The sequence below is a fragment of the Lampris incognitus genome, chromosome 20 (assembly GCF_029633865.1).
Source record: "Lampris incognitus isolate fLamInc1 chromosome 20, fLamInc1.hap2, whole genome shotgun sequence".
Taxonomy (NCBI): Eukaryota; Metazoa; Chordata; class Actinopteri; order Lampriformes; family Lampridae; genus Lampris; species Lampris incognitus.
Window position 1 is genome coordinate 28,803,314 of NC_079230.1, and position 9,074 is coordinate 28,812,387.

A 9,074-nucleotide genomic window follows, 5' to 3' on the forward strand; every position below is an offset into this window, starting at 1 on the left:
CTCGAAATTATTTACGTAGCGGTGTGGCCTTAAAAGGCCAAACCCCGTTCTCAATAGCTTCAATATGTTGTCCAGATTTTTAATCTAATAAATTATTGTTTCCTCTAAGCTGGGGTCAAAGTCTAGTAATAGAAATGAGCAGAGTGATCCATTCATGGTACATTACACCCACAAAACAGGGTAAGCTGTGAGCCTCATTTTGCCACGTGACCCATTAATAAGGCGACAGACACAATAGTCAATGTTAAATTCTTATTTAACAGTAGTCAAAAGTGAGGCGACTTTCAGTCAGTTATCTCATTAAGCTGGTCACGTGACATAACAAGGCTCATAGCTTACCCTGTTATATGGAGTGCTTCAATAGTCCTCCTGATTTCCATTACTGCACTCGATCTGTGATCCCCTACTTACAGCAACATGAATTTATTAGATTAAAGAATTCAGACTACATTTTGATTATGTTCAGCAAGAGTTTGGAGCTTTTCTGAGGCTGTCATTTGCGTTTTCAAGACTTGCCTACCACTGCATAAATACTTCTGAGAGGCATTGTAATTTCTGGTGCGCACTGGTATTGAAAGATGGAAAAGACATAATTTCTGGTACTCTGACTACTGATAATGAGCGGTGCAAAATACACAATTCTTGATACTCTGAATGCTTGGCTGACTATTGGAAAAATTCAAAATGAATAACACTCTTTGGTTGTCAGTGATACAATATACATAATTTCTGGTATTCTTGGCAACGTGGAACGATGCAAAACACATTGTGCATCATTAAATCTGAAGTTGTGTACAGAAAATGTCGTCATCAAGAGACCATGACGTGAGCGCGGTTTTGAACAGCGCGCGCATCAATATGGCGCCCGTGTAGCCAGTCGGCCAGCCTCTCTCTATACACGGCGCGTGGGGGGGACTGGGGGGGGTAGCGTGATCCTCCCACGCGCTACGTCCCCCTGGCGAAACTCCTCACTGTCAGGTGAAAAGAAGCGGCTGGCGACTCCACGTGTATGGGAGGAGGCGTGTGGTAGTCTGCAGCCCTCCCCGGATCGGCAGAAGGGGGTGGGGCAGCGACCGGGACGGCTCGGAAGAGTGGGGTAATTGGCCGGGTACAATTGGGGAGAAAAAGGGGTTAACCACCCCTCCCCCCAAAAAAAGATACTCGAGCATGCAACACACACGCGCACGCGCGTGCACACAAACGCACGCTCATAGAGTACGGCAGTCCTGTGCATCAGATTGATAAAGTCTGCATGAAGAATTTCCCCTCACTGCCTAACCCCCCCCTCATTCCAATGACTCACGTTCGAATCCTCCCAAGCTATTGTGGGAAATAGTAAAACACACGCACACACGCGCACACGCACACGCACACGCACACGCACACACAAAACGGGTTTTTTTCAGTTCCGGAAGACGTTTCTGGAAGGGACATTAGGCACTACAGTATAACATGATACCAGCCCTCTAAATGGCAGGAGCCTCCACTGTTGAAAGGACTCTTTTTGTGCTTTTCACCCCCCCCTCGTCTCTTTCACCCCCACCCTCTCTCTCTCTGTCTCTTTCACTTGCTCTCTGTCTCTGTCTCTGTGTGTGTGTGTGTGACTCTTTTATTGCTCGCCCTCTCTCGCTCTCCCTCTCTCGCTCTCCCCCTTTCTCCCTCTCCCTTTCTTCCAGTTGTTGACTAGCTTCAGGGCTCTGAGCCGTGTTCCTCGTCCTCTCGCTATGATGAAGAGTGTCGCTGTCTTTGTGTGTGTGTGTGTGTGTGTGTGTGTGTGTGTGTGTGTGTGTGTGTGTGTGTGTGTGTGTGTGTGTGTGTGTGTTACTGTGCGTGTGTGCAGGTCTTGGTATTTGTTTGTGTGCGCTTGTGAAACAAACGCCCCCAACAGTTCATAAAATTCACCGGGTCTCAGGCTGTTTTTTACTTCTTATTTTTTTGCAGGCGGGGTGGGGGTGGGGGGGGGGTCCGAGGGTGGGGGTGGGTGGGCTGCTGACACTGTTTTTAGTGTGATGTGTGTTAAAGTGCGTGTGTATATTTGTGTCCCGACGTGTTTGTGAGTGCTTCTGTGTGTGTGTGTGTGTGTGTGCGTGTGTGTGTGTGTGTGTGTGTGTGTGTGTGTGTGTGTGTGTGTGTGTGTGTGTGTGTGTGTGTGTGCGTATCCCCGTGCATACATTTTATTGTGTGCCCGCTGACCTCTCCCGCAATACTCCAGGTGATTAATGAGCAGCACGCGGGGCACTGACAGCCCCCCCACCCCCTCCCCCTCTACGGGGAGTTCCGGGTAATTTCTGCCCCTTCTGGTTTCGGGGGTTTCGTCTGGGGTCAAACACAGTTTGGAGTGCGCCTGGAAAAGAGGGAGTTTAGCCTCGTGGGGCCGAGCCCACCGCGGCTGGCTGCTGTCGGTGTAGAGGTGATTGTAACCGTCCTCTTCATCGCTGTCCTCTTCATCACTGCCCTCTTCAGACCGGTTCTGTTCGACTCAAATATGGCACCGCTGCAAATTTAGTTTACAACAAGACGCCTCATGAGCGTCGAAAGTCAGCACAGCACATGGGAACTGTAGTTTGTTAGACGTCATTAGGTCGATGTAACGAGGTTAAAAAGGGCTTCAGCTGGGGCATCCGGGTAGCGCAGCGGTCTGTTCCGTTGCCTAGCAACACGGGGCTCGCCGGTTCGAATCCCCGTGTTACCTCCGGCTTGGTCGGGCCTCCGTACAGTCACCATTGGCCGTGTCTGCTGGGTGGGAAGCCGGATGTGGGTGTGTGTCCTGGTCGCCGCACTAGCGCCTCCTGTGGTCGGTCGGGGTACCTGTTCGAGGGGGAACTGAGGGGAGTAGCGTGACCCTCCCACGCGCTACGTCCCCTTGGTGAAACTCCTCACTGTCAGGTGAAAAGAAGCGGCTGGTGACTCCACATGAACGGGAGGAGGCACGTGGTAGTCTGCAGCCCTCCCCGGATCAGCGGAGGGGGGTGGAGTAGTGACCGGGACGGCTCGGAAGAGCGGGGTAATTGGCCGGATACAATTGGAGAGAAAATTAGGGAACCCTCCCCAAAAAAGGTCCCTCACCTGTGTGAATGTACATATTAAGTAGATCTGAACAAGACCGGGTCAGAACCTACTATATGGCTGGACCGTGTATGGTCAATCGTGGCAGGGATAGTCCGTGGGGGGGGGGGGTCTGTAAAGTGGATTCCTGGATATTAAATGTCCATCTGCAGTTGTCGGTAGTGGTCCCGGATCTATCATAGTCTACTGAAGTAGCACATCACGTGACACGGTCAAGCCGGGTTCGAGTAGAAAGGGTTGAAGTTGCAGGACCACTTCCCACTCACATCTCGGGATGTTGGACTGGGAAGACGACTTAATTTAATTGCAAGTATATTAATCCGATCATCCGCTCCCTCCCCACCCCTTTCCTCGGCTTCTAGCTGCGGAGGCCTCTCGTGCTTCTAAGACTCGCTCTGTAGCGACAGGCACGTTCACGGAGAGTGGCTCCTGGCCTCTGATGTGACCGCGCCATGAATTGCGCATCAACTGCCACCGCTATCTGCCCCGTCTCGAGGCCCGGTCCACAGCAGATATTGCACCAAGTGGTATTACAGCGAAAACATGCCCCGTAAAGTTGTGCAGCTGAGTGCAATTTGTCCTTGTTTTGCGTCTGATCACAATTACCCATGTGGCAAAGTATAAGTGGCGGCTTCGTGCCAAGAACACGGCGGGCGGACTCGGTGTCGTCCTCGATGTCGTCAAGTGCAGCGAGAACCGTGTGACCCAGAAGCCAGTATCTGAGAACGATTCTGGTCTCCCGTTAAATCGAGAAGTGGTATGTCAGCCCACGAGCACGCCCGGCATGGCGAGGCCTTCGCCTGTCACCACTGCCCTGATCACCGGGACATCTCGGGGGTCGGTTACCAGCAGCCCCCTGAAGTGGGACGTCTGGGGGTCGGTTACCAGCAACTCCCTGAAATGGGACGTCCTGGGGTCGGTTACCAGCAACTCCCTGAAGTGGGACGTCTGGGGGTCGGTTACCAGCAGCCCCCTGAAGTGGGACGTCTGGGGGTCGGTTACCAGCAGCCCCCTGAATTGGGACGCCTGGGGTCGGTTACCAGCAGCCCCCTGAAGTGGGACGTCTGGGGGTCGGTTACCAGCAACCCCCTGAAGTGGGACGTCTGGGGTCGGATACCAGCAGCCCCCTGAAGTGGGACGTCTGGGGGTCGGTTACCAGCCGCCCCCTGAAGTGGGACGTCTGGGGGTCGGTTACCAGCAGCCCCCTGAAGTGGGACGTCTGGGGGTCGGTTACCAGCAGCCCCCTGAAGTGGGACGTCTGGGGGTCGGTTACCAGCAACCCCCTGAAGTGGGACGTCTGGGGTCGGTTACCAGCAACTCCCTGAAGTGGGACGTCTGGGGGTCGGTTACCAGCAGCCCCCTGAAGTGGGACGTCTGGGGGTCGGTTACCAGCAGCCCCCTGAAGTGGGACGTCTGGGGGTCGGTTACCAGCAGCCCCCTGAAGTGGGACGTCTGGGGGTCGGTTACCAGCAACTCCCTGAAATGGGACGTCTGGGGTCGGTTACCAGCAGCCCCCTGAAGTGGGACGTCTGGGGGTCGGTTACCAGCAGCCCCCTGAAGTGGGACGTCTGGGGGTCGGTTACCAGCAGCCCCCTGAAGTGGGACGTCTGGGGGTCGGTTACCAGCAACTCCCTGAAATGGGACGTCTGGGGGTCGGTTACCAGCAGCCCCCTGAAGTGGGACGTCTGGGGGTCGGTTACCAGCAGCCCCCTGAAGTGGGACGTCTGGGGGTCGGTTACCAGCAACTCCCTGAAATGGGACGTCTGGGGGTCGGTTACCAGCAACTCCCTGAAGTGGGACATTCCAGATCCCAGACTCCATATGAATGCAACAGAAGCGCTGGTGTTTGTGAATTGGACTTTTTTGTTTGTTTGTTTTGTTTTCTTCATTAAGGCTCATTTGCATAGAAAGGGGGCAATTTTGTGCCAAATGTGTTCATATTACCTTGCAAATCGCACCAGAGCACCGAGACGCTGTTTGATTGGCAGTGCAGTTAGGGGTGTTTTGAGAATTACAGGGTTTCTTTCTTCTTCTTCTTCTTCTTCTTCTCCTTCTTCTTCTTCTTCTTCTTCTTCTTCTTCTTCTTCTTCTTCTTCTTCTTCTTCTTCTTCTTCTTCTTCTTCTTCTTCTTCTTCTTCTTTGTGCCGGTCTCCTGTGAGGGTTTTGTCAGGGTGATTGTTGTTTGTGGTGCTTTAACTGTGCGCCCTCCCTCGTGCCTCTCAGCGTTCGGCCGACCAATCCGGTGACGTTGTTGGTCACCTGATCCAGCGGCCCAATCGTGTCAAACATGATCACTCACTCAGTCAGTGACACTCGCGTTTGTAGGGCTGGCTCGCAGGCTGGTCTTGCCAAAAATTGGCAGTTGTAGTTGGGTTTAATAAATGAGCCGCTGGATTTGTTTGTTTTTTGTTACTTGTGACCCTCAGTACGTTTGCATGATGTTAGAAAAAGTGGATATATTGTGTTAGTCCGACTACAACTGGACTTTTAAAATGCATGTAGGCGTGTTAGTCCGACTGAAATCCTACCAAATCGAATTTCTCTAAGTGGGACTAACACATCTAGATGACGCGGTTGGTGATGGATTTACTCTGGCACGAACTGGCCTAGGCGTTCTGCGCATGATCCACAGTTCCCGCGGCGGTCTTTCACCCGGAAGTGGAACAGCGTAGTATCAAAGGTATCAACATGGCGAGTGCTCGAGCGAAAACCACGCATTTCTGGACGGACGAACTAGTTGACTTGTTTACTTGTTAACTTGTTGCCGATTTGTTTGTCGCAACAGGTCAACCGGAAGAGGGTCCAATAGCAACCAGCTGAAAGGGGGCATATCGCCACCTACCGTACCGGAGTGGGACGTACTTCCGTCAATAAATCGATTCCCCCCCGGTTCTTGTATGCCAAGGGTGTTACCAAGATAATAGAGATTGGCTTTCGCCTCGCTCTCCACCTTGTGTCACTTTCCAGAAAACTGAGTCCAGTTGTGCCTGGTTCTTCTGCAGCAGGCTGCCGGTCTGTTGTCAAGGCCAACGCTCTCTTTTTGCACGGCTTTTGGCGCGCTGCTGTAGTAAAGGACTCGCTCTTCAAGTTTGTAGTTGCTTCTTTAACTGCCCCTATGAGCATGACTAGTATTAGATGAAATCACCTACTTACACCCCCCCTGCTCTTACCCCCCCCCAGGTTACCTTGTCAACACCAGCCTCCGATGTGGCCCCTGAAGATTGCAAGCATCATTTCAGCCAATCATGTCAAAGGATTATCCCCCCTGCAGCAAACATCTAATCTAAACATGATATTGGCTGAATTTAAATTGAGAATTTAGAGGAAACTTGAGGGGGAACCATAACGTTTTATAATGAGGCGCCCGCCTGCATTTGCATGGTAAATACTTGCACCTTGCAGGTGTGCATATGCACACACGTGCGCTTGTGCGCGCAGTGCAAATAGTATATGCTCTCTCTGGCTCTCCCACGTGCACGCATGCGCACACAAACACACACACACACACACGTGTGCTAAGTCACCAAGGTCCCGACTTAATGTCAAAGGCATTTTTTTCACGCTCCACAGACTGAATAGACAGTTCGTTTGGCCTCTGGTCATCCCATTGTGGGGAATTGTTTGCACATGTGAAGAGAGCCCCTCACATCAGCCTTGTCCTCTCTCATCGTTTATCCTCCTTAGAGAGACACTTGCAGAAAGCAGGCTGTAGGGGCGTCTGGGTAGCGTAGCGGTGTTGCCTACCAACAGGGGGGTCGCCGGTTCGAATCCCCTTGTTACCTCCGGTTTGGTCGGGCTTCCCTACAGACGTGATTGGCTGTATCTGTGGGTACGTATCCTGGTTGCTGCACTAGCGCCTCCTCTGGTCGGACAGGGGGGGGGGGGGATAGCGTGATCCTCCCACGCACTACGTCCCCCTTGGTGAAACTCCTCACTGTCAGGTGAAACTCCTCACTGTCGGGTGGGAAGCCAGATATGGGTATGTGTCCTGGTCGCTGCACTAGCGCCTCTTCTGGTCGGTCGGGGCGCCTGTTCAGGGAGGAGGGGGAACTAGGGGGAATAGTGGGATCCTCCCACGCACTACGTCCCCCCTGGTGAAACTCCTCACTGTCAGGTGAAAAGACGTGGCTGGTGACTCTACAGACAGCTGGCTGTGTCTGCCATACCCATATCTGGGAACCCGGATGTGGGTATGTATCCTTGTTGCTGCACTAGCGCCTCCTCTGGTCGGACAGGGGGGGGATAGCGTGATCCTCCCACGCACTACGTCCCCCCTTGGTGAAACTCCTCACTGTCAGGTGAAAAGACGTGGCTGGTGACTCTACAGACAGCTGGCTGTGTCTGCCATACCCATATCTGGGAAGCCGGATGTGGGTACGTATCCTTGTTGCTGCACTAGCGCCTCCTCTGGTCGGACAGGGGTGGGGGGATAGCGTGATCCTCCCACGCACTACATCCCCCTTGGTGAAACTCCTCACTGTCAGGTGAAAAGACATGGCTGGTGACTCTACAGACAGTTGGCTGTGTCTGCGGGTGGGAAGCCAGATATGGGTATGTGTCCTGGTCGCTGCACTAGCGCCTCCTCTGGTCGGACAGGGGGGCGCCTGTTCAGGGAGGAGGGGGAACTGGGGGGGGGGGATAGCGTGATCCTCCCGCATGCTACGTCCCCCTGGTGAAACTCCTCACTGTCAGGTGAAAAGAAGGGAGGATCAGAGGAGGCATGTGGTAGTCTGCAGCCCTCCCTGGATCGGCGGAGGGGGTGGAGCAGCCCGGAAGGGTGGGGCGATTGGCCGGATACAACTGGGGGGGGAGGAGGAGGAAGAAGGGTGTGTGTGTGTGTGTGTGTGTGTGGGGGGGCGGGGGTGGGTGGATAAAAAAAACTAAAGCTTTTGCAGCGTGCACATCAAGCAAGCTCTGCAGCTAAGATGGCCACCAGTGTGCAACCGTGCACCTTTTTTGTGTTTCTTCCACAACACCAGATGTGTCTTGTCTCTGTTCAGTGATATAATGGAGGGCTTCAGTACATTATGTCATGATTACCCAGAGCCCAGATGAGACATTTCCACGGTGAGTCATGTTTACAGTGCGAGGCGGTTGTGGCCGGCCTGCTATTCTCCACAGACTTGGCACGGACAGTTAACAGCGCGCTAATTGGCGGAGACACAAACAAAACCCAGGACAAGTAATATTTGTCCCGCTTGCAGGATGCTGATTCGAGGCCTCCCCTCTCATCCGGGTGCACGGTGGCGCCGCCGCCGCCGACCTGTAGTTGCGTGCCGCTCTGACACCGCGGACGGCGCGTTAACGAGGCCTCGGGAAAGCACGCGGAGCAGGGTGCTGTGTAGCGGTGCCGTTTAATTAGGTTTGTAGTGGTGCCAGGAGCTGGCTGCCTGGCTCCTAAATAACAATGCCGGGGATGTTTTCTGCCTCGCAGGTCCTTCTGAGGCTTGCTGGCAGCGGGGCTTGCGGAGGTGTGTCCCGGACTGTCGTAGTCCGTGTCTTCCTGTCTCGCCACCTGTTTCTAAAGTGGAGGCTATCGGATTCTGCCGAAGCCCGTGTCGAGTCTTTATCTCTCCTCAGCTCTACCCCGGCTTGTTTGTGCAGTGTGTGTGTGGTTCAGATAGGGGTGGCGGTCACCAAGCAACGGGCACAGCAACAACTTGGCGGCAGGCATGTCGGAGAGCCTTGTGTTTTTGCTGCTCTTTTGGCAACATCGCAGCCCTTCTGAACCGCCTCGCTCCCCGTCGGTCAGGGTGCTGACGAGTGGCCCCGCCCCCTTCCCCGGCCACTTCTGCGCCGAGCTACTCGGCCAAACGGTCTTCCTCTCAAGCGCCACGTTGTCCGGTCGCTCTCCCCCCCCCCCCCGTCCTCTGTCGCAGCGTGGGCGTTATGGTGGAAAGTTTGATTTGGTTGCCCCCGGCAACCAAGTCTGGAATTCTGTCGGGGGGGGGGGGGGCGGGGGTGTCCTTCCTCCAGTGGCCTGGTCCTGAGCTGAATTCAGAGTAGCC